The sequence below is a fragment of the Colias philodice genome, chromosome 17 (genome assembly GCF_061535455.1).
Source record: "Colias philodice isolate Cphi_HAF_F1 chromosome 17, ilColPhil1 Martin Lab GWU primary, whole genome shotgun sequence".
Classification (NCBI taxonomy): Eukaryota; Metazoa; Arthropoda; class Insecta; order Lepidoptera; family Pieridae; genus Colias; species Colias philodice.
Window position 1 is genome coordinate 10,489,776 of NC_143102.1, and position 27,325 is coordinate 10,517,100.

General features: G+C 32.4%; 1 protein-coding gene and 2 long non-coding RNA genes across 4 annotated transcripts in view; all 3 read right to left on the reverse strand.

Annotated features, from left to right (window-relative positions):
- LOC149481325 (uncharacterized) overlaps nt 1–27,325 on the reverse strand; it is a 350,361-nt gene that overhangs the window by 230,840 nt on the left and 92,196 nt on the right. The gene's annotated exons all lie outside the window — the stretch shown is intronic.
- Nucleotides 1–27,325, reverse strand: part of LOC149481336 (nucleolar pre-ribosomal-associated protein 1) — a 47,493-nt gene that overhangs the window by 14,518 nt on the left and 5,650 nt on the right. The window lies entirely within an intron of this gene.
- On the reverse strand, nt 1,596–22,746 carry LOC149481337 (uncharacterized). 2 transcript variants are annotated; one of them, XR_016316931.1, is made up of 5 exons: nt 22,730–22,746; nt 22,359–22,457; nt 3,181–3,242; nt 2,407–2,968; nt 1,596–2,004 (listed from the first exon to the last, which is right to left on the reverse strand). It is a non-coding gene; the product is annotated as an uncharacterized LOC149481337 (long non-coding RNA). The 2 variants fall into 2 exon arrangements; XR_016316932.1 differs by lacking the exons at nt 22,359–22,457; nt 22,730–22,746 and adding an exon at nt 3,319–3,333.

A 27,325-nucleotide genomic window follows, 5' to 3' on the forward strand; every position in this document is an offset into this window, starting at 1 on the left:
TATCATCAGCTCTTGGACTATAGCAATATAATTTCTAATTTTTATTTTGTCAGAAAAAAAAGTCCAAGACAACACTTACTCAATTAAACAAACAAGTACTTAATCGCAATTCATCGTTTCATAATCATAAAATATATATATATACATGTGATCATTGATGTAAAAAAAATACACCGAAATTGTACGTTTTTTCTATTATAATCATTATACATGTTTCAACAACAGAATGTAATTGGCAATGTAATTTGTGTATTTTTGTTGTATGTACATACTTATAGTTGTACCAACTAAAAAGAAAATAACAAACTGACACATTTAAGTTAAATATATGTAATACCTGTATATTTATACTGTGTTACATCAATCTTTAATATTGTTATTATGATATACATATTATATATTGAAGAATAATAATTGAAAAAATAATGTTTAAAAATCTTACACCACCATACTTCATAATTTGATCGATATTCATTTATCATATAATATGTACTATGTACTACCCTATTTTTCTTATTTAATTAAAAGTATAAAAAAGCGAAATATAAGAAAAAATAAATAAATCAATGCTCAGTTTTCGAGCAGCCTAGTCTCTAAGATCCCAGCCGATAAATTACTTGTCTTTAAATACTATATATTAAACATTATAATACAAAATTTAAATATCACTAATTTCTCTTTCAGTTTTGAACGACTTCGATAGTATAGAAAGCGATTGTTTTTAACAGAAGCAATAATGAAAATAGAAGATTGAAATTATTTAATGAAAAAATGATCTTGGCAAAACGTGTTTTTAAAAGATACAATACAAAATAAGATACCTAAATAATGTGTTTTAATTTCATTGAACATATTCATATACCTACAAATAATGATTACCTCTTGTCTTGAAACTAACAAAAAACTGAATTATATAAACAAGTACTCCTGTGGAGTGTAGCTGATATTAAAATTAAATGTTAAGTAGGTAGGTAGGTAGTTCGTTATGTAAAACCTCGAAATAATTTTACTTATCGACTTTGTTGATTTTTAATTGAAGTTGTTTTCTCAATATTTCTAGTCCCTTAGGTATTTTAGTAATTTAGCTGCAAGCCAATAATTTAAATAGTAGTTAGGACCAATAATATTATTTAGTTAAAATCTTAAAATTTTCATTTGTCAATATCATTCATCAGTGTTTTTTTTTTTAATTCTATCATTTTATAATCCTCGTAGTGCCTTTTTTAATTTATGTACCTACTGAATTAGGTGTTAGGAAGTTATAACAAAGTTTATTATAAAAAGATAAAAATATAGTTATTTATATCAGTTCCATCTGTCGGTTTGCAATGATTAATTTGTTAAGTTCTTCATACACTGTTTATTGAATCGAACATGTGAATAATGATTTTAGTAGTTCATTTCTATGTGTTTCTATGGCAAGTACTAAACATTGTCTTGTGTAGTAGATGATAGGCAATTTATCTAATCAAAACTTTAATTATTTCAATAATAAAACAGCTATCTTCATAGATTATTTACATATTATATCAAAATTTAGTTTCATAAAATCAATAATAATAATTATTTTTGAATTGCGAATAAAACAACAATAATTGAAACTAAAATGGTTTTATTAACATAACTATATTATTCAACTAATGGTAACAGTAATACATTTTTTCATACAACTTAAATAAAATCTATACATAAAAAAAACGTAGGAAAATACACTTGAATATTATTTTTTGGGTGCGATTTACAAAATAATAATCGAAGCAAAAAATATGCTACCCCGGGCTAGACGTAAACAGTAGTGCATGGATAAACTTAAAATTTTGAATAAATATTATAAAAACAGGTCGGATCAATATATTAAAGGCTAAACATAATATAATATAACATCTTGCTAAGACCAATAGGAGCGTAACAATGCGGATCTTCCACGGAGCACGATGGTGGTCTGTTTCGTGCTTTCACGTGTTTCTTCTTAGTGACGCTGCTTTGAGCACCTGGCGCGTCTGGCTGAAATTGTTTAAAATATGAATACATATTTTTGTTATCCTTTTTCACATGCATGAGTATGAGTATCAATCAAAAATCAAGAATAGTCCATAATAAAAATTAGATTGAAATTCAATTTATTAATAGATATAATATGAATTCTTGAAAGTCACAACTTTGGTTTTTAACAGCGATGTTTATTATAAAACTTATTGTTTGTGACGAGAGTTTTATAGTTAGATTAGACATTAAAGATTTTAATGTATTTTACAACAAATATAGTTAATAGTATAAATTTATAAAAAAATATATTTTGTTCTAATAGTAACAGAGGTTGCATTGAGGAAACTATTTTTCATCAATACTTTATGTAGTTTGATCGTTTCATAAACAAAAATTAGTCCAAAAATATAATTAACATACTTAACTGGTGATTCCATTTTGTACTGATACAAAGCCTGTTTTATATATGTACAATATTTTGACTTCAATTATTCCTTTTATTGGTTGTGTCATTCCTCCTCCTGATGAAACTGTCTTTATGTTATAGAGTAATTTGTGGCATTTCTGAAAAAAAAAACCACATTTAATGAAAACCTTCAATTTGTCAAAACTAAATCAAATAATTGGGACCACCACATTGCAGGCAGCTTTCAAATAAAAAAAAAGAATTCTCAAAATCGGTTTTCCCAGTGAAAAATTATGATGTAACAAAGCGAAAAAGAGAATAAGTCCAATTTCGAAGTCGATTAAAATGTAAATTTAATCATGATGTGTTATTTATTATATTTATGCAGTTTAAATGTTTCACAAACAGGAATTAGGTCAATAAATATATTATGTACTTAACTTGCTACTTGATGTACATGTAAAATATTTTGCCCTCAAGTCCTTTTATTGGTAAAATAAGTAGTATCTTTCTTCCTATGGATGAAACTGGTCTTTTATATTTTCCTATTTCTACTGGGATTCAATTGTGGCGTTTCTGAAAAAAAAAAAAACATTTATAAAATATTTGATTATCCTCATTTTTTATCACTGGCAATCATTTTAAACGTTTTAATACACTTTTTTTAAATTTATTGAGAGTTTTGCATCCATACTTTTGTTATCTAAACTTAATCAAGATATTATGTTTTTTTAATGCTTCTTTTTAGACAAACAGGAATTATGCCAAACAAATATAATATACTTAACTTGTGATTTAATGTTGTCATATTAAACCTATTCTTTTGTGTTGTTTGTCCGTCTTCTGCGATCTGGAAAATATGAAATATATAAGTTGTATCATAAATTTAGAAAGATAGTAAGAATATTATAAAAGATAATATAAACCTATGACAAATATCCGCAAAAAGGAACACTGTTTTCAATTTTTTTGACTGGCAGCGAGGTGTTTCACATCATACTGAGCAGATTACCTATATCTGAAACTTTCTGTATTAATGCAAAACTACCACCTCCTCCTTTATCCAGGCTTGGGACTGGCTGCGATGAGGTAGAATAAAATAATCTTATAAAATTTATTCTATTCACCCTCAAACACAGGCGGAGTTACCTAACTACCGTCTAAGTACTCGATATACACTAATTACTACTATTATACTTAACTATAAAAGAAATAAAAATTGTAAAGTGTGTATATGATTGACACGTGTTTAAGTAAAGCGTTATGCGTGTAATAAAATAAAATTAAATAAATATAACCATGATTCTATCAAAAATATATACTTAGGTATACACGTAAATAAAATGTATGAATAAAATATCTACATTCTACATCAATAATTTACACGATCTAAATTAATTTACTCTAGTTTACTCTAGTCTATATACCTATAAACTAAACTTTATTGATTTTATGTACACAAAAATATAGTTTGTGTTGTGCATGTAAGTTTATGTTAAAAAACAAAATTGATTGATCTACATAGAAAATTGAAGCATAGCGAGACAAAATATTTAAATATTACTGTAAAATGCGCTCAGCGAATGTAAAAGTACGATATTAGAAGTAATGATGTAGCGCGTTGTACTGTAAATATACGTCGGACGTGATGCAATTTATAAAAATGAAATGATAGCCCTTCGAATATAGAATAACGATGGATCATGAAAGACGATAGCGGGCGCTTTTAGTCCAACGGAAGGAATGGATCCGCGGACGGTACCGGGCCGGTGTCGGGCGGAGCTGCGCGCGAGCGGCCTCGCTCGGCGGCGAGACGTGGCCGGGCCGGCGCGCGCCGCGGCGGGCGCAGGAGCGGCTCTGACGCAGAGGTGAGTGCGGTGCCCTAAGTCGCTTTGCATTGGCGCTGCGTCGCGCCTGCAGTGATGGCGGTGGCTAGATGTAGACAGTGTCGAAACAATAGAATATTACGATTGATAATGCGGGGCGTTTCTCTCAAGTTATATGTATTAATATTTATATTACATCTCATATAATATGTCATAATAATTGTGCTAACCTAACCAAAATATTTGCGTATTTGAAAAAAAAAATGGACAGATCACGGATACACAAAATAAAAACAATTTTATGTTCCTATAAATAATTGTTATTTAAAATAAATATCAAATTTGATAAATGTTTTTATTTTTATTAAGAATTTCCAACAAAGAAAACATAATTTATAAACTCTTAATACTAAAATAGCTTATCGTATAATAACAATAAGTCCTATATGTTTCTTTACTTATAGGAAATTACAACAATCGTATATTTAAACGGATAACAATATCATGTTAGTTTAATGAAAAAATGAAATACAATTTCTGATGCAGGAAATACAAACAAACAAATAATAATTAACCAAAGTAGATCCAAAACAAATTTGCAATAATATCGTTTTTACTAATATTACTAATTACTAATTAAAAAACTAATGCTGACTACTATTATTATTATTACAATTTATTGTAAATAGTATGGTGCTTATCGACATGTTTCATTGAAATGTTTATTAAGAATACGCTTGAATACCGCAAGTGAATTGTGAAATATATCAATTTCACGCGACTTTGCTGCAACAACGTTGTACTCATGGGTAAGTCTAACTATTGGGGAATGCTTCCATAAGTTTGTTCGAAATGGAGGAGTTCTGAGTATAGCGCAGGGATATCGAGGGATCCTGGCGGGGACATTAATACATATTCTGCCCAATAATTCAGAAGAATCAATACAATTATTAATTATTTTATATAAGAAAAATATATCTAACATTGTACGTCGAGATTTTAAGCTCAACATCTTGAAGTTATTGAGTCTGTCCAGATAACTTGTGCAGGTTTTACCAATTCCAGTTCTGAATGCTAGACAACGGACCAGTAATTTTTGTAAACGCTCGATCCGAATTATATGCGTTTGATAAGATGGGTTCCAGACTGTACAACAATACTCCAGACGACTACGAACGAAGTTGTTGTAAAGTACAAGCGCTGTTTTAGGATCCTTGAATTCTTTGAAGCACCGTAGGATGAAGCCAAGCGATCGATATGATGCAGCCAATATGTTGTAGTAGTGAGATGTAAAACGTAATTGTTGAGTGAATGTTATCACTATCATGTAAACAAAATTTAAATGGACATGTTTATTAATATTATTTTATTAATATACCGTGAAATATTCACAAAACGAAAGATGTCGTTTACTTTAAAAGTCAAAGCAGTATCATGAAAGGTCGGGAACCTTCAGATGCTGGGAAATGTTACCCAGGCATTTTTTTTCTCTTTTTCATATAAATCGCATTTTACTTTTCCAAAAAGCTGGTACATCTCAGTAAAATGAGCATTCTTTCGATTTCTTTTGCTGCAAAGATTTCGTAGTGGGATTATGTTGTAGGCAATAAAAAGACAAAAAAAGCAAAACAGAATATTGTTCATTGACTATTAAATAAAAATAATCATACTTTTACATTTAAGTTGTGCTTTAAATTCAGTGATTTAACTTTATTTATGGTTATTTCCAAGATACCAAATTAGGCTTATTTTTCCGAAATTAACCGAATAGAAATAATATTTTTTTTTTTTTTTTTTTTTAAATCTCCTCTAAACCTGCAATCTGCCTTATTAAGCATTAAGCTGGTGGTTAAAAGTTTTAATGTTGGCATGCATGGCAAACGCCCAGTGGCGTCTCCATATAATATTTTCTATGATCATGGTGAGTCTGATTCTACGGTTGAAGGAGGTCTTGTGGAGCTCTCCGTTTTATGCGCTTAAAAGTGCGAGTGGGCTCCATCATGTTCCAGACAAGTATGTTGGGGTGATTTTTTATACGGCTTTTATATGTCTTAAGTTTCTTGAGAATTTCCTCTTTAACAGTTGGAATAAACAAGTCACGGTGAAGATGACAATTGCTAATGAACCACGGAGCTCGAGATATGATACGAAGTATTTTTGACTGGAAACGTTGTATAATTTCCAGATTAGAGTGAGCTGCAGTACCCCAAAGTTCAACTCCATATGACCAAATTGGTTTGAGGATAGACTTGTACAAAAGAAGTTTGTTGTTCAGTGAAAGGCCAGAGTTACGCGCCAAGAGCCAGTACAATTTGCGAAACTGTACACTAAGAGCTTTCCTTTTTGTGAATATATGTTTCTTCCATGTAAGACGTCTGTCCAAGTATATACCCAAGTAACGCACATCTTCTGACTGGGGAATTGTTATTCCGTTAAGTTGAACGGGTGGACAAGTATCGCGTCTGAGGGTAAATGTCACTTGCACCGACTTCGTTATAAATAATATTTATTAACTATCAAATTATGTGGTAATATAAAATGTGCTAACCCTAAGCTTCTTTGATGCTGAGCAATGTTGTAAAATATAGATCGCTACATTATTAGGTAATTTTGCCCATCATTGTAACTTTTGTTTAAAACAACCTTCAGTGGTAGTTATAATATTTCAAACGTTATTTAATGACATATTATGAGTAAAAGAAACCTGTGTTTTCGCCATCATGCACAAACTATCAACTTGAATTTTCACCATTTTTTTTTCCCGCGAAATGACACATGATATTCAATGAGTTACAACAAGTCGCTGATTTAAATTAGCGACACACACAATAGGCAGTGTTGACAGACAAATTAACCAACTATTTTACACCAAATACTTTGAATGTTGCCAAAGTATGAAGGTATTTTTGCAATTTAAAAAGTGACTTATGAATTGATCTTCGGGCAAAGATATCCTTGGTAAAAAAATCACAATAAGACACTATGCATTTTCGAAGTAATTATGATATTGATTAATTGTTTTTGATAATGTAGTTTTTTTTTGCGTTGGAAAATATTCAAGAATATGGTTATCATACTAACAAAAGATGTTTTCAACTCTTAGAGTATTTCATACATTTTACATTGTCTTAATAAAATATTGTAAATAACAAAAACTTATAGGTGATACGTAAACATAAATGTTCTACTTATGTATCTAATAAAAACTAAAATTATATTTTATAGATATATTATATGCATGTGAAAAAAGCAATTGATTGTACTTAGTTAGTATAACAATTCTTCAGTTCTCGATAGGTTTGGAGTTTGTACGATAACCGTACTTACTACATAGTCACTTTAATTATTTTAAGCAAGCAAGCAATGAAATGTTTCAAATTACAAAATAAATAACCAGTCGACCAGCTGTATTCCAACATTAGGTACATTAAGATAAAATGTATTTTACATAATGATAGTATGTACTTTATATACAATGAGTTCTTAATATTACAGGTTAACGTTGACTTTTTTTTAAATTACACATAAGTAGTATAAACTATAACGTATTAAGAAGAATTTAGAGAAGATATAAAGAAGAGAAAGAAGAATAGGCACAGTGGTGTAATTAAATAACACGAAACGAAAAGGGCGAGTTACATAAGAAGGTATAGCGAAAAAATAGAAGAGTTGCCTGATACTTTAATTCAATAAAGTTTCTCTCGAAGAAGAGAAGGCAGAGTAAAAGTAAGGAAGAAAGTTTTTATTTTTGCAATACGAATTACAATATTATAACTTTAATTTATTTTAAAATAACTGTTGACAACGTAACGTGTATGTTAATATATTTTTTTTTCATAAGTACATAATAATCGACAACCAACATTTGTTTTAAACTTTAGTTCCATTTAAAACGAGATGAAAGAATAAATTAATACGAATACATTTTTTTATACTAAATTATAAAATAAATCTTGATCTTGCTTGATTGAGGTGATTCAAAATACTGGAATTACTAAATAAACGCTATTCACATATATATCGAACTATTCCACCATACTTCAATACTGAATACAGTCAAGTATTTTTATGTAGGTAAATTAAAATTCATTAACTTCACTTGCTTGCAGGATCCGTGCGATCAACCCCACCGGGTGAGACCCTTTTGGGAAGCCCAGCGAGTGCGATCAGCAACCGGATAGAATTCATGTTCTTGTTTGGATGTCGTTTCAGAAAATATTATCATACAAATCAATCATAAAAGCATAGCCTTCAGTGTTGTATTTGATGTCGTTAATATTAGGATTTTAGTTTCATGTTCGTTCGGTTATAATTTGCACTTCAGTTTAGTTCCAAAACTTTGTGACCTCACATACGACGGCAACTGGATCATAATGCCATTTTTTTTAATTACATATATTATATTTACCGTGAACTTTCACTGTGATAGTCAATTTTCTTTGGCTTTTATCAAGGATTTTGTCCACTTACGACGTTTCCTTTGGTGAACAGAAAATTTCTTTTGTCAGCTTCGAGACATTTTTGGAGTGAGAAAAAGTCATCATGTCACTCATGTTTGTTTGGCTATTGCGTCTGACCAATGTTTTCATTGCTTTCTATAATAGTAAAATGGCTATGACTGTTTATTATAATAGTAAAATGGCTATTTTAATTAGATAACGTATGTAATTCCAGTATTTGTTTCTTGTTTCGTTGATGCGGCAAATATATTCTTGATGTTCTATCATTATTATTTTTTCGTTTTTTTTTTGTTATTTTTTTTTGTTCTTTTTAGTGTTTTTTTTGTCTTTTTTTGTATATTTCTTTTTTTCTGATATTTTTTTTTGTTTTTGTTCTTTTTTGTGTGTTTTTTTTGTATATTTCTTTTTTCTGATATTTTTTATGTATTTTTTTTGGTAGCTATTAAACAATTTGCCGTTTTAAATAGAATAATTAAAAATACATTTTAATTTATGCAAATTAAAGGCATACGAAATAATCTAAGAAGTAAAAATTCCACCCTTTATATTATTTACGTTAGTAACAAACGCTTGAATTTATTCGATGTGATGAATAACCATAATATTCTTGTTACAATATTTTTTACATAAAATACTCGTAAATGCATATGCATGCTTTGCGCAGGTGTGATTATTATAATATATAATCTGTAATCAAAGTTTCAATTTATGAGGATTCGGGTATAATTTACAATTTAAGTACTGAAAATGTTGTATATTATTATACCCAATCATAAGCTTTGCTTTGAATAGAAAAGAGGAGACAAGATGTACCTCTTATGTTTTATGGTGCTGAGTTTATATTTCGATACTTATAATAAAATAATGTTGATGATTGTTCCTTTATCTCCTCAAGAAGCATAGGGCTTCAGTATATAGTTCATTCAGTAGATAAATAATAAATTAATACTAATAAAATATTCATAGATAAATTAATATAGTGGTTGGGTACTGAAAATGTGATGATTGGCGTACAGGGGGTCATCAGCTTTGCTTTGAACAACACTTCAAGCAAAGAGAGACAAGATGTGCAACCAATGCTTTATGGTATCGAGTGTATTTTGATAAATAATAATACTAATAAAATATTCATAGATAAATTAATAAAGTGATTGGGTACTGAAAATGTGATGATTGGCGTACAATGGGTCATCAGCTTTGCTTTGAAGAACACTTCAAGCAAAGAGAGACGAGATGTGCTACCAATGCTTTATGGCATCGAGTTTGTATTTTGATAAATAATAATACGAATAAAATATTCATAGATAAATTAATAAAGTGATTGGGTACTGAAAATGTGATGATTGGCGTACAATGGGTCATCAGCTTTGCTTTGAAGAACACTTCAAGCAAAGAGAGACAAGATGTGCTACCAATGCTTTATGGTATCGAGTTTGTATTTTGATAAATAATAAATTAATACTAAAAAAATATTCATAGGTAAATTAATATAGTGGTTGAGTACTGAAAATGTGATGATTGGCGTACAATGGGTCATCAGCTTTGCTTTGAAGAACACTTCAAGCAAAGAGAGACAAGATGTGCTACCAATGCTTTATGGTATCGAGTTTGTATTTTGATAAATAATAAATTAATACTAAAAAAATATTCATAGGTATATTAATATAGTGGTTGGGTACTGAAAATGTGATGATTGGCGTACAATGGGTCATCAGCTTTGCTTTGAAGAACACTTCAAGCAAAGAGAGACGAGATGTGCTACCAATGCTTTATGGCATCGAGTTTTATTTTGATAAATAATAATACTAATAAAATATTCATAGATAAATTAATAAAGTGATTGGGTACTGAAAATGTGATGATTGGCGTACAATGGGTCATCAGCTTTGCTTTGAAGAACACTTCAAGCAAAGAGAGACGAGATGTGCTACCAATGCTTTATGGCATCGAGTTTGTATTTTGATAAATAATAATACGAATAAAATATTCATAGATAAAGTAATAAAGTGATTGGGTACTGAAAATGTGATGATTGGCGTACAATGGGTCATCAGCTTTGCTTTGAAGAACACTTCAAGCAAAGAGAGACAAGATGTGCTACCAATGCTTTATGGTATCGAGTTTGTATTTTGATAAATAATAAATTAATACTAAAAAAATATTCATAGGTATATTAACCCAGATGTTACTGAAACAATTTTTGTTATCATATTAAGGTGAAATTTACATATTGTGTCCATATTGCAAAAAGTTTAACTGGAAAAATAGTATAAAAATTTTATCTATCGTGGAAATCTCGGAAAATGGTGTCCTTTTAAAAGGACGGTAGTAATATGTACTACTAAGTAGGTAGACTATGATATTAAAATGACAACATACATTTCACATATTTTTATGTAGCAATATGAAAGTTTTCAAAACATAATTTAGAATGCAAGGTTCCATTACATTTAGGACAATAGAAATTGGCTTTCTTGTGACATTCTATACACCGAAGCTGCTTGTCTCTGTACCTAATGATGTGATCTTTTCCATCAAATCCAGAGGTTTCACGGAAACTCTAGCACCTTTACGTTCCTCATTCTTATATGTTTCGAGCAGAGCAGTTCCAACACTTCTACGAATGTGGAGATAATCATAATGGCCCCCTTTTACTTATATATTTGCCAAGAATTATGTACTGCCATATCTAGTCCATGACAAGTCAAAGAAAAATACCACTTCTTGCCTCTGATAGATGTCTTGTACAAACCGATGCTCTGGTCGGATCTGTCCAACCCTCCCATCCCATTTTCTCGTACTTTTTTTACGACATGTATATTTTTCTTCTGTTGTTGTGAAAATCTCTTTACCGTAGACACAGGCTGAATCGTATCAACGTTTGATGCAACAGTCACAACACTGTTATCATTCCATTTGCAAAATAAATTTGTTCTGCTCTGGTCGATTGATGCTTGAATGTACCTCGTGGTGTCTTTTTCAATTCTCAAAGGCAAAGGGCATTTCGCGACGCGATTTTCCCGTACTGTGCCAGTAGCCTTTATTCCTCGTACTCGAAGTTCATCAATGAGATGAATGGACGTAAAAAAGTTGTTAAAAAATAAATGGAATGCAGCTTTGCCCTATATTTGTCGCAGTACATCGGCATACTGTAATACAACGCTTGCACCCAATCCCAGAGGCATTTGGTATTTGTGTTGATTACCAACATCATTCGATTGTTCTTGGTATGGATCACACCAAACTCTGCAACCTAACCGTGTCGCTCCCACCCAAAATTCATACCCCCATCTTATTGGTTTCCCTCTTATGAATTGCTTGCATGGATGGCCGCCATAGTAGAGCACCATGGCTTCGCCGATGCTGTGATGCTCTTCAAAGAGTGCATGCGCAAAAAAGTACTCTGTAGTAGTACATATTACTACTGGCCTTTTAAAAGAACGGCAATTAAAACTGCATAAATATCACAAATAAAATGTAATCTAATAGTAGGTAATATATATTTCTGATAAAACACGTTTCAAATTACGTGTATTTAAAATAAATCAAGTAATTTGTTGTAATTTATTGATAATACATTTAACTTGATTTATCAATGGAAAATGACTGAAATTCTAAAATAATTTAAAAATATACCACTGTTATAAAACGACACAACACTTTAATTTTCCAATTCCTACAACCGTGAGGTTTCAAACGAATATAAACATTTTTTTCAAAAATGCCCTCATTGTTAATAACAATTTTATTTATGGTGCGTCCTTTTAAAAGAACGATAGTAACAACTGGGTTAATATAGTGGTTGGGTACTGAAAATGTGATGATTGGCGTACAATGGGTCATCAGCTTTGCTTTGAAGAACACTTCAAGCAAAGAGAGACGAGATGTGCTACCAATGCTTTATGGCATCGAGTTTTATTTTGATAAATAATAATACTAATAAAATATTCATAGATAAATTAATAAAGTGATTGGGTACTGAAAATGTGATGATTGGCGTACAATGGGTCATCAGCTTTGCTTTGAAGAACACTTCAAGCAAAGAGAGACGAGATGTGCTACCAATGCTTTATGGCATCGAGTTTGTATTTTGATAAATAATAATACGAATAAAATATTCATAGATAAAGTAATAAAGTGATTGGGTACTGAAAATGTGATGATTGGCGTACAATGGGTCATCAGCTTTGCTTTGAAGAACACTTCATGCAAATTTTTAAATTGTTAAAATACCTTCATACTTTGGCAACATTCAAAGTATTTGGTGTAAAATAGTTGGTTAATTTGTCTGTCAACACTGCCTATTGTGTGTGTCGCTAATTTAAATCAGCAACTTGTTGTAACTCATTGAATATCATGTGTTATTTCGCGGGAAAAAAAAAATGGTGAAAATTCAAGTCGATAGTTTGTGCATGATGGCGAAAACACAGGTTTCTTTTACTCATAATATGTCATTAAATAACGTTTGAAATATTATAACTACCACTGAAGGTTGTTTTAAACAAAAGTTACAATGATGGGCAAAATTACCTAATAATGTAGCGATCTATATTTTACAACATTGCTCAGCATCAAAAGAAGCTTAGGGTTAGCACATTTTATATTACCACATAATTTGATAGTTAATAAATATTATTTCTATTCGGTTAATTTCGGAAAAATAAGCCTAATTTGGTATCTCGGAAATAACCATAAATAAAGTTAAATCACTGAATTTAAAGCACAACTTAAATGTAAAAGTATGATTATTTTTATTTAATAGTCAATGAACAATATTCTGTTTTGCTTTTTTTGTCTTTTTATTGCCTACAACATAATCCCACTACGAAATCTTTGCAGCAAAAGAAATCGAAAGAATGCTCATTTTACTGAGATGTACCAGCTTTTTGGAAAAGTAAAATGCGATTTATATGAAAAAGAAAAAAAAAATGCCTGGGTAACATTTCCCAGCATCTGAAGGTTCCCGACCTTTCATGATACTGCTTTGACTTTTAAAGTAAACGACATCTTTCGTTTTGTGAATATTTCTCGGTATATTAATAAAATAATATTAATAATCATATCCATTTAAATTTTGTTTACATGATAGTGATAACATTCACTCAACATTTATCAAATTTGATACTTAGAATAAATAACAATTATTTATAGGAACATAAAATTGTTTTTATTTTGTGTATCCGTGATCTGTCCATTTTTTTTCAAATACGCAAATATTTTGGTTAGGTTAGCACAATTATGACATATTATATGAGATGTAATATAAATATTAATACATACAACTTGAGAGAAACGCCCCGCATTATCAATCGTAATATTCTATTGTTTCGACACTGTCTACATCTAGTCACCGCCATCACTGCAGGCGCGACGCAGCGCCAATGCAAAGTGACTTAGGGCACCGCACTCACCTCTGCGACAGAGTCGCTCCTGCGCCTCCCACGGCCGGCCGCCGGCTCCGGAACTCACGACCTACCGCCTTGCAGAGGACTCTCGACACGCATTTCCACCTGTCACCGAGCCGATAAGGTCCATTCAAATCCATTTAAATTCCTATGAACCAAGCAGCTGCTATGACTTTACATATCCATTATAACATTATTATATATAAGAAAAGTTCAGTCAATTTTATAAATTACTGTCACCGCCACTGACATATAAATACTCGACAATGCGCATACAACCTTAAAACCAATAACAAACTTATACATTCGCTCTCGCATTTTACTTTAATACAAATAATTTGTTACACAGTGTTTCAACTTTAACGTAGAATCAATTCGTTTTTTAATGTTAGCGTCGTGATGATAAGAGTTCATAAAAAAATACGCACAATGTAAACGTTGGCAACATGATTTGATTTTAATAATTGATTTCTGATATAGAACGGAGGTGAACAATTTCATTCCAGGAAGCCGAGTGTGTAATGCTTGCAAGTGTAACTCGTCAATCTACCAAGCAAAGTGAATAGTGTAATGCATGGTGGGAAATCCCTAAAGTAACTGTGGAATGACGACGTTATTTACGTAAGGTTTACCGTTAATTAATTTTTCCCTATGTACAAGAAGCATTAAATCGTTCCTATCCCGTACGCGACCTAATGCCACGTACAACTGTCCGTGACTAAATACGTCCGATCTTAAATCTATGCCGACCCTATTAATAGTTTGACCTTGACTCTTATGAATGGTCATTGCATAACACACCTGAAGGGGAAATTGCAATCGACACATTTCTATTGGACTATTATGATCAATGGGGGCTTTAAACATGATTCGCGGTATAAAAAACAATTCGGCTATTCCCGGTTTGCGAACTGTTATTAATCGAGGTGAAGTCGCTACGATTATAACTTTTGTACCATTAACTAAATGATCTGAAAAACTAAGGTTACGAATTATTATACAAATACATCCTACTTTTAAAGTGAGATCGTGTTCTGGTATACCTTTAGGGTGCATACTATTCAACACGTCTACGCCTAAATACAATTCGTCAGTGTCATCCGTAGCCGTTTTATCTACTGAATAGAAATGTAAAAGGTCGCCTGGCAAACGGTCTAATACAGTCCTATTTATTTCTCTAATATTTGAATTGTGAGTGGAAAGAATGGCCCTACCTATACAAACTTCTGGCTCGTTTTCTAAAAGGAAATCCGAAAAAACAAAATTAATTAACTCATTTAAATCAGTAGTAAATGATAAAAGTGAAAGGTCTATTAAATTTTGACAAGATCTACCGACCTTTACCGAATGTAAAGGCAAATTATTTGAACCTATTTGAAGCAAAAAATCGGAAAAAACACTGTCTTCACTACACCTCTGAGGTGTAGTTAGTGAAAACGTCTTTAAACTCTGCCATAAGGGCGATGATTTTACTGACGCATTAAATATATCGGAATGACACTTGGCGTTGGTAACTACGGGCGGAATCTGACGAAAATCTCCAGCAAAAATGATAACCTTTCCCCCAAAACTTTTATTAGACTTTGTCAAGTCTTGCAAAGACCTATCTAACAAATGAATGAGGTACTTGTGTACCATCGGCGCTTCGTCGTAAATAATTAAATCGGAGTGTAGTATGAGTTCAGCTCTCTGGGTTCCGTTTGTTACATACCAATAGCCTAAATCGTCAATAGCGCTTAACGGATACTTAAACATACTGTGCGCAGTCATACCGCCGTCATAGTTCTGCGCGGCAATACCTGAACTCGCTGTGCATAAAACTACACCGTTGAGTACGCCCCTCACGTACGCTGCTATCGTATTTAATAGCAACGTTTTACCAGTGCCTGCCGGACCGTCTATATAAATAGCACTTTCGTTACTATTGCGAAAACCGTGATCAGTGAGCAAATTTTGCACATATTCGAACACTTGCCGCTGGTCATGAGACAGCTTGGGCGTCCAAACATCCACAAATTCGCGTAACCCGTCTGCATCGTGTAGAGCCTTCTCACGACCTAGTTCGGTGGTGTCATCGTGCGCGTCAGGCAAACCTTGCTCTAACAAACACGAACCATGTTTTCGCAATAGACGGTCAATTTGAACCAAGGCCTGGGTGTACGCTCTATCCGGATCGTTATTTACGCGGTTAAGTATATCTTCAGCTAGCTCATTTTTAAATTTTTCCCACAGTGTCGCTACTGCTACCCCGTTAACAGCCAATAATACAAAAAAGTTACGCAGGCGTGGTCCGGTCAAAAAACATGAAGCTTCCTGCATAGCTATCTCGTATTCGGCTTCATCGTTGGCGATACCAACGGCTTTAGCGGCCTCCTGGAATGTGTTACAATTTGGACCACCCAAGTTATAAAGATCCCTGTAACTACGGCAGGGGTGTAAAGCTAACAGTAATCTTAAATAAAATTGTTCACCTCTGTTGGGCGCGACCCAAAATAAACGCGTCACTATTTCTCCCCTCTGTCTTTTCGTCAAAAATTTACCGTTGGTCATATTATAAATGGTTGTATTTTTTGTTGAGGGGCGGCTGGAATGAACGATATACCTCTCGTAAAAATCTAAATATGTTAAACTATCGAATTCTTCACCGAGGGGACGATTAAAATACGTGACGAGATCCGAACCCGAATTCTGAACTGCACGCGCTTCATTTCCCGCCTTAAAAAAAATTGATTGATGATTTTCTAAATGCACGTCTAACATCTTTACAGTAGGCTCACGTCCCGTGACGTCAAACTCAAAAACTCTCCAAGCAGCCTCACCAGAACCGATGTATCGTTTTGTGACGTACTGTTCTATTTCGTTATTTTTTAGTTCATCTGGAACAATGGCGACTCGAGCCTCGTCTGGACCTTTAGTCATATATTTAAAGAGATATTTAATGACTGTTCGAGTGGACACTGATTCTAAATTTAAATGGCAATCATATCTAAGAAGAAGTGCAGCGTTGTATGGTACTATCCACAAATCACTAATTTCTACATCCCTCCCTCTGTACTTAATGGTGGCTGTATTCTTACTATTACGCTTTAAGTTAATAAACCCTTTATCATTACAATATGTGACTTCTGTCTCTGGTTTTGGGAAATAGCTTGTACATTTTTTTTTTTCACTATCCCAACATTTTAAATCTGTCCTATGCGGCGGACCGCATGGACCATGTACCATGTAATCTAAAACAGCTTTTCTTAATTTTCCATCAACTTCTGAAGCGTCAGGAATATCTGCTCTAATAAATTTATCCACATCAGTACCGTGAACGGGGCCACCACCCTCGACTGCAAAACAGATATGAGCGTGTGGTAATCCCCGTTTTTGGAACTCTATTACATATAAAATATAAACAATTTTACCAAACCAAACCCCTGTGCGAAGATCCCTCAAAAGTTGTTGTAATTTAATGTTAAAAACTCTAGCACAAATTGAAGGCGTATTATGATGACCTGTTGTTGAATTTTGTATTTCAGGCCATTTGGGATTGCAAGTTAAAGTTAAAAGAAAAGATGGCAATCCTAATCTGTTAACTACTGCCATAGCATCCATATACTTTTGCTTCATATATCTAGGCCCCCCCGTGTAACTACTTGGCAAATAAACTCTACCAGGCACAACCCCACCCTCTCCTCGAATAGTCTCATCTACACTGATCTGCTGTAAAACTGACTCTACTTCTCTTAATGGAGCGGAACGGAGAGCATTATCCGTGTTACCTTTTTGGATGTTATACAGGTAACGAAGTCTTTCTTCTAAAATCCTACATTGCATATCAACTAACCACTCTTCGGACAAACGATTAAAATCGTTGAAACGGGATTCGCTCAGAAGGAGACATCTAACATATTTGTTTTGGGTTAGTTTTGCTCCATTATTGTCCGTTTTGTTAGGAAACCATCCAGGGTTACCGTGCGGATACAATAATGGATATTGAAAAGTTTCATATAGGGGATGCATTATATCTACTGTGTGAGGCTTTTTGTCTCCAATTTTCCAGATTGCAATGGCGCGAGGAATGTAACGCTCCTGCTCATTGCTTATAATGGCAGCAATCTCGTTGCCTAAAGGCATATCACCGAGAATGTTGCCATGTGTGCGTCGTGTGGTGTGCTCAAAAATGAGGTGTGCGTGGTCGGATGGTTCTTGGCTCAGCCGCTTGAAGCACTCTATATAAGGGTTGTGATTATGCAAGAAATTTGTAATCGATCGAATGACAGTTAAATCTAAATTTAAATTTGTAGCGAGGCTCTCTCGCTCACTGTTATCATAGATGTAAAGTCCAGCCGGATTAGTAGTTTCTGAGTACGCAAGATCGAAAACTCTGTGATAAACCCTCCCTTGAATTTTTAAAAATGATACCCCCGTTGTCGGATGTTGAAATCCGTGTGAAACGCCTAAAGCACTAAAAGCAAATAAATTATTATAAGCCCTAGGTTTATGCAAAAAAGAAGGAAAGCTATAAAATGGTTCATTTAAAGGCGGGAAATTTTGAACGTTATAAGCGCCAGCCCCACAGCACCACTTGATACGATTCTTTTCCTCAAAGAACAATCTAGCATTACAGTGCCTACACAAAAACGCTTCCCTATCTAATAATGAAATGTTTTTAAAACTATACAATTTGACGACAGTTAAGCCGTCGCCACTCTTTGTACCTATTAAATTGTTTGAATTCCGTAATTCAACGTCTAAATTTCGATTTACTTCATTGTACCTATCTACTGCTTGCTTATTAACCTCTGGGTTACTTTGACTATACTTTTGAACGGCTTGCCTATTAACTTCTGGATTACTCTGACTATACTTCTGAACTGCCCGCCTATGAATTTCAGGATTGCTTTCGTTATATTTCTGAACTGCCTGCCTATTAACCTCGGGATGTTTTTCATTATACTTTGTGACCGCTTTTAAATGAGAATTTGCATCTATAGATCGCCTACCTGGTCGTCCCCTCTTACGTCCTACTTCTACTGAATTTACTGATGAACTATCTGAATCTACGTTTATATTGTTTTGTTTGTTATTATATTTAGCCGGTCTACCGCGTTTTTTACCTACAATCCTAACGTCGGATAATTTTGTTATGCAGACAACGGGTGTCAGTGTTGTTAATTTAGGGTCGCGAATATTTTGAATTAAAACTTTTGGTTTTAGGGAATTTAATTTAGGGTCATATTTTGGGGGTATACCTTTATTAACTAAAACTATCGGTTTTAAATTAGACAATTTAGGGTCGTCTACATTAACTAATTGATTGTCTACACTAACTAATTCATTAATAATATTTACACTATGAAAATGATTTAAAATAATTTTATGAATTTGATATTGACTACCAAACGCCGGATTCCAAAACAAAAACTTTGCAAGAGTATCTAAATTGTTGCACTGAAAGAGACGTGCGGCTCCTACCGAATGCGAGTTATGGACGTATTTATTATTAGCGTCTACTTTATGGCTATTAAAAATAAAATATGAATTATTTGACCTCCAAAAAGATATCGTATTATTAGCGCCGGTGAAAAGGTAGCTATGTGTGGAGTCGTTATGTGCAGTGTGAAATATTTTATTTTTTAGGATTAATTTTAATTGTAAAGTGTAAGTGGCTATGTCGCTGTCACATGTGGGAAACAGTCCGTTGTCGATCCAACTATCGTTGTCTGCCATCGATTTAATATTAGCCAAATAGGTCCCTACACGTATATCAGAAGGCAATTCTTCAGGATATAAATGAGGATGATTATGCGCAACCCCAAGTGGTCTTACTTGAATGTATAACATGTCACCAAAGTCTAAAATAGTGTCAATATTTTCCTGAGAAAATACGGCTCTATTTAGAATAGAAGAGTAAACAGCCGCGCATGTTGCCATCGCGACACATTGTGCGTTGTTACCCTTAAACCGGGGATCGGCTTGATGCGTTGACCCTTTAATAATAATTTGACCGATTAAAATAATAATAAAAACAGAATGAGATTTTATCAGGTCAGAAGTAACATAATATTTATATAGTGCCGCACAATTTATTTATAATTTGTTAAGCAAATTGAAATGTCCCAAACAAAGAATAATGCGTTGTACCTATGATTATAAAATACAAATCCGTATGAAATATGTTAAAGAAAGTATCCCTAGTGAAATCACTACTTCATTTCTAAAATTTCGTAACACAAAAATATAAATCGATTAGATATGGGTTGAGAATGAGATCCAAAATGAAAAAGGAGTCGAAACTACTCTAAAAAAAATACTAAGCTCGCTACTAAATACGAATAGAAAATATGGCGTCATTCTACCTTACCCCGCAATCTATAAAAAAATATTCGCGACGATCTACGTTTCAGTATAATATTATACTCGTATAATCAAACATATCTAGAATTATTTATCATGTTAATTTTAATCCTATCAAAACTATGTACTTACGTAATATGATGGAATGTTATTATTTTATGGAAATAGTTTACATACTGTTATTGGCAATTATTAAATCATGTAGGTATACATATAACTTATATATTTGTAATATCAAATTAAAATTAATCTCATTACCTATCAAGTAAAATGACTCTAGTAGGTATATGATACAACTTAGTCGTCCTTCCGTCTCCTATGTAATTCTAAAATCTGGTTTATAAATCTCGCTTTAATGTTGAAAGTAAGTACCTATCTACATCACTATCACTACATAGTATAAAACAAAGTCGCTTTCTCTGTCCCTATTTCCTTATGTCCCTTTGTATGCTTAAATCTGAAACTACGCAACGGATTTTGATACGGTTTTTTTTAATAGGTAGATAAGAGTGATTCAAGAGGAAGGTTTATAATATGTATAATAACATCCATTAAATAATGGAGTACTGTTATTTTTGAGGTTTCTAATGTGATGTCGCAAATAATTTTATCAAACGCATTTTTTCCGCTTACATTGCAAACGCAGGCTGAACCCAACGAGTTTTATCAAAATAATATACTAAGTATTGTAAACACTGAAAAGGTCTATAGAAAAGTCCGTGATGGTTATATATAATATGTATATTATGTCTATCTCTTATGGATAACCCACAATAACTTTTTTCTGACATTTACTTTTTACGACAATGAATAATGGTTAATTTTCGAAGCGATTTTAACTAATACAGCATTAATCCTTAACCAATTAAATACCTTGAATACATTGTTCATTTAATATAGATCTATATGGCCCTTTACACCGTATGACTTAAGTGAATATTTTCGAAAATATTACAGATTTAAAAATTGCGGGACATAGCGTTTGCGGCGGTAGGTACCTACCGGCCAGCCGCCATTGCACCCGTGCGAAGCCGGGGTCGCTAGTTTTCTAATATAATAGTGTAAATTAACTTCGCTACATAATGTGAAGAATTAATTGAAATTAAACCGAAAATATCAATACTTTATCTATACCCACAGATAAGTTAAAAATAAATAAATATAAAATAAAATATATAATATACGTTCAATTACATACAAATTTTCAAAGCGTCTGGACCAATTTTAACTACTCACTGGCAGAAAGCTTTCATTAAAAAGAAAATAGGTAGGTATGTATCCTTATAACATACGTTAAAATACAGAACATTGATATACCTAACATGTGTTTGAATGATCAGAGACAATTTCATGATTTATAATAATTAAATTTTTACTATTTAAGGATATTTACAATGTTGAATGAATTACCAAATATCTAATTTATTTTTATAATAAATATATCTATCACACAAAATGGCGACCGACGCCGTCCGCGGCGAGCGGCGCGCCCGCTCGTCGCGCGCGTTGCCGGTTCGCGATTCCCGCTCATTTCGATGTAAGTACAACAAATTAGGAAAAAAAATATATTACCGACTTATTACCTACTACATTTATACATATTATTATATATTATTTTAAAATATTATTTTCTATTCTATTTTATGTTAAAGAAAATGACTTTATTCTGTAACCTATAAGGTAAGTAGTAAGTACATAGACACACATGACAACAACGGTAATTACGTAGGTATTAAGATGTTAAACATCAGATACCAATTTTATAAAAAAAATCTTTGTTATTATTAAAAGTAGGTATCAACTTATTCAGAACATTTCAATTTGCACAATAAAAGATAAAAGTGATTGATTACCTACCTAACAGAGCCTTATGAAAATATATGTAGGTATATTAATTGACTTTAAACCTAATAAATTGAATAAAGCTTACCGGTAGCGATGCACGCCATTGCCGCTGCGTTGCCGCCATTGTTGCTAGATGATGCTTGGAACATGTTGAGGCACGAAGTCACGTAGAATCTCGAAGTTACTGAAAACGATAAATGACTATTTAAAAAAACAAAGCATTAAAAATCAGACATCACTTGTTTTTATTAAACCATTGAAAAAAAACAAAAGAATAAATCATCATGAATTGAAATGAAGTCTTTTTATATTTTATAATTACCTAAAGTAACAAATTTAATTGTTAGTAAGGAAAATGTATAAAGAAAGACAACAATAAAACTCAAATCATTAATTAATCACTCCAAGTACAATATGAGACCAATAATTAATAATAAAATATGTAAATCGACTTACCCTGCGAACAGATGAAATGTTAATGGAAGAGAATTGGCGCGGGCGCGGGGCGTTTATTCTTATTTCCCACCGGAAGTAAAAATAATTGCAAACATTACGAAAAAAGTGGGAATAGACAATTTCACAGTTATGTATTTTTTTTAATTAAAATATATTTTAATTAATAAGAAATATTTAAAATACGTAATCTAATCTAAAAAATATATTAAAATAATAATAAAATAATTTAGAAACATAATAATATGTATTATATTAAAATCCAACTGTTAGGAGTCTAATAATATTTTATGTTTTATTATTTTCATATTTAATTATTTTTCGAAAATATGCTATATTGAATATATTAAATACAAATATATTTATTATTTCTTTTAATAAAATATAATAATAACAAGAAACTAATGTTTAATTTATTTTTATTATTACACAATAATTATAGAAGACTGTGTCTATGAATACCTTGAATATCAAATATGGATAAAAGTCAAATTATGCTTTTTATAAACATAAACAAGAAATCAATATTTTCATAATTATTAAACACAACTAAAATATTTATAAAATTATTCTAAAGTAAACAAAAACGTATCGTCTTAAATAAATTGCAAATTAATAAATTTTATTCAAGTTTATTCTGATTTGAGAAAAATATATCCAATGCTGCCAACATTATATATTTTTTAGTCATAATAGCAATGTTTTAATTTAAATGCACTTGGAAAAAAGTTATACGTGCTCGTAATTTTTTATTTCATTAAATCTGTTTTATTTTTACGTCATTATATTTCTTTTAAAGATTTAATGAATTAAAGTCTTTCAATTGTTAATGCACTTTTTTACTATTGATACTAATGTCAAATTTTAAATGATCATTGAAACGTCAAATGAATAATTTTATGTCAACAAACAACTTTCCGAAAACAAATAAGAAAACGGCTTCTTGTGTATAATGTAAAATATTATGTGTTATTTATGCATAACAAAAATATGTTTTGCCAATTTATCATTCCAAAAGAAGTGGATAAGAAGTTTTCATGTCATTGAATAAAAATCGAACAATGGATGAATTAAAACATAATATATTTTTGTGATGAAAGAAGACTACAATGCCAAGTGTAAAACAAGTGAAATCTAATAAGATCAGAATATGAAAATGAAGAAAAACAAAAGTTGAATTTACCAAACATAAAGGAAATGTTTTATGATTTGCAGATGCTCACATTTTAAATTTATAAAAGATTCCAGAAAGTTATTAGTATTATTAATATTGAATAACATAGACTGATTGACCCATTGATGGTATTATATAGATGAAAAAATAGTGTATAAATTTCAATTTGAATAACCATGATGTCTCTGAAAACTTGATAGCTATTGTTACTGTACATTTTATACTTCTTAGTTCTTTTACTATAATATAAAGCAAATACCTAATAAGTGAAAGCCGTCTACATTTTAAACAGCATTGTTTGCTATAAGAAAAAAGGAACCGAGTATAGTAATGTGGCCGTACTCTTTATCAATTTTAATTCACCAAACATCATTAATTTAATATATCTATCCAAAAAATATCTTTCAAGAACAATGTAACTTGGGATCCCTGCAGAAGTCTTGACAAAAATATGAAATAAAAGTTACTGTATCATTAAAATATTAATTTAAACATGGTATCTATCCCTACACCAAGTCATGTTTATAATTAAATTAAATAAATATCATGGTTTGGATATTATGTTTTCAGTGTAAATATATTATAATGGAAACTTTTTAATGTGTTTCATTTTCTTATTAATCTAGTGTCTCTTAGTAATAATATTCATAAAGTAGAAAAAAATGATTTAGATATATTGCTATACAAATAATTTAAATTGCTTTCATATAATTTTTTAAAATATATTTTAATGTTAACTTTACATATTGCATATTTTAAAGTAAGTACATATTGATTTATAAAATTCTCATTGAATGCTTGTTGATTATTAATTTTTATTATTCCAATTTGATTTGAAATCATATAAATATTTGAAGAGGGTAGGTAGGTACATTTTATTCAGACTTAATTTTTATTAGGTACAACATTGGTAAAAGCTAAATGAAATAAAAAATCATCTAATAAATATTATAAAGGCGAAAGTTTGTAAGGATGTATGGATGTATGGATGTTTGTTACTCTTTCACGTAAAAATTACTGAACCGATTACAATGAAATTTAGCACACATATAGAGGGTAACTTGGATTAACACATAGGATAGTTTTTATCCCGGAAATCCTACGGGAACGGGAACTATGCGGGTTTTCCTTTGCAAAACGGGCGAAGCCGCGGGCGGAAATCTAGTTATAAATAAATACTTATTAGTTATTACTATTCTTACATGTTTAATGAGATAGTATAATAGGTTCTACACTTGTTCTACAGATCTTGAATATTATTGTTTTAAAAATTTATAAACAATGATAATTTTCTGTTTTTAAGAATCTATACTCATAGGGTAAAAAGGGAACTATATTACTAACTGGCTGTCTGTCCATCTGCTACCAGGCTGTATCTCTGATCTCATGAACCTTGATACCTACATTTGAAAATTTCAGAGATCATGATGTCGATGTCGCTTCGACAACAAAAATAATAAAAACCGTAGATATACCTAAGCAATCTTGGCAAGGTCTTATAGTGAAGTTTCATACTTATACGGAAACCTTAGTGTTGTGAGTCCAACTCGCACTTGAATCATTTTTATTTAAATCTATGTACTTACCCACTTAGAAATAGAAATAGAAATAGAAAACACTTTATTGTACAATGCACACAAAACAAAATTTACAGAAACGATATGTAACTTACATATTTAATAAAAAATTAAACAGTCCATTTCTACCTTAGATTTCTACACATTAAATATTTTTGAAAAAAATTGTTATGCAAATATACGATGGGTTTATAGACCCCATAGCAATCAATGGACAATATTTATTCGTCCTGTTTAACTGTGTCAATTACGATAAGTCGAGTCGAAATCTCAACACTGGTGAGATCCGTTCGTAGAGAAAAAAAAAATGGTTGTTTAACCTCGATTTTTTAATACCTAAGTACTTGTTTTAATAACATCAATAGAAATTACTCATCTCGGTTCATTACTTACATTATTATTTTATTCACAACTATGCGGGTTCTTCAACTACGCTGGCGAAGCCGCTGGCGCGCGGATAGCTAAAAAAAAAACAGCGATTCCACAGTCAGTCGAAACTGCTTATAAATAACCTACTTATTCAAATATTTTCTACTCCGGGAGGCTGTCGACCTTCGAGGTTGCGCAGTGCGCGGGCAGCAAGCAGCCCGCGGTGCCATCTTTTTCCGTTGCTATATTCCTATTACCCTTCCTACTATGGAAATTCCCATACAAAATTTTCGAAAAAAAAAATTTCACTTTCTACAAAAAAATATTATATGCCTGAAAGCGGACCAGGTTTTGAAGCATTTTTTACTTCGGCGACCCTGACCTACCTGCCACCAGTTCAGAGAACCATTGAATTTCGTGATGTATGGAAAATGGAAACCGGGGGTCGGAGAGAAATTCTGAGTATGCAGTTTTGTAAATCTGGCCGATTAGAGCATAGAAGTCAATTTTCAGACCGATCGTAAAGTAACCGGCGCCACCATCTTGCTTTGAAAAATTGGCCATTTTTGAAAAAAAAATTGCGTCCAATTTGAAATTTCTCCATTGCCCTGGTAGCGCCCCATCTTCCTGATCATTTTTTAGTTCTACACCCCCCACCTATCTGGCGCCGTTTCGGAGAGCCGTCGAATTTCGCGTTGTATGAAACTCGGAAACCAGCGATGGAAACTCGATGATGAGTATCCCACCTTAATGTGCGGCTCGATTAAAGCCCCTGTGCCAAGTTTCAGCGCGATCGGCCCAGCGGTGGCCGTTTTAGAAATTGTATGGCGGCGGCCATTTTTTCCGCCATTTTGAATTTTTTTCACTATCTGTGGTAATTGCTCGAGGTCTACTCCAAGTTTAGTTCGAGCACCCCAGATGTAGCTGCTACCATTTGCGCGGGCCGTTGACCGTCTTCGAGAGATGAGGGAAAGTTTAAGATTTCGTATTTTTCTGGATATCCTGGGAGCTGGGCGAGTACGAATGCATCATTGGTGTATTTCTCCGTTGCGCCACCTCGTCTAAATTTACGTTTTTATGTTTGCGCCAAAAATGGGAAAATTCCAAAATCGAGCGTCCCACTATGGCTCCCTGGTAGCGTCCCAGGGTGGTGATCATTTTTAGTTCCGACACCCCCCACCCAACTCGCACCGTTTCCGCGGGCCGTTGGATTTTCCAATGTATGAAAGTCGGAAACGGGAGCCCGGAGCCACTCGAACGGGGCACCGATCGATTCGCCGGCTCGAACAGAGCACGTGTGCCAAATTTGAGACGTAAGGATTCATAAACGGCGATTTTGGCAAAGTACGGCGGCCATCTTGTTTTCGCGAAAATCCCCATTTTTCCACCACCCCTGGTAATCGCCACCAGTTCCGAGCATTTTTTGTTCAGACACCCCCCTCCAAGTGCCACCGTTTTGGCGCACCACCAGGGGTCCAC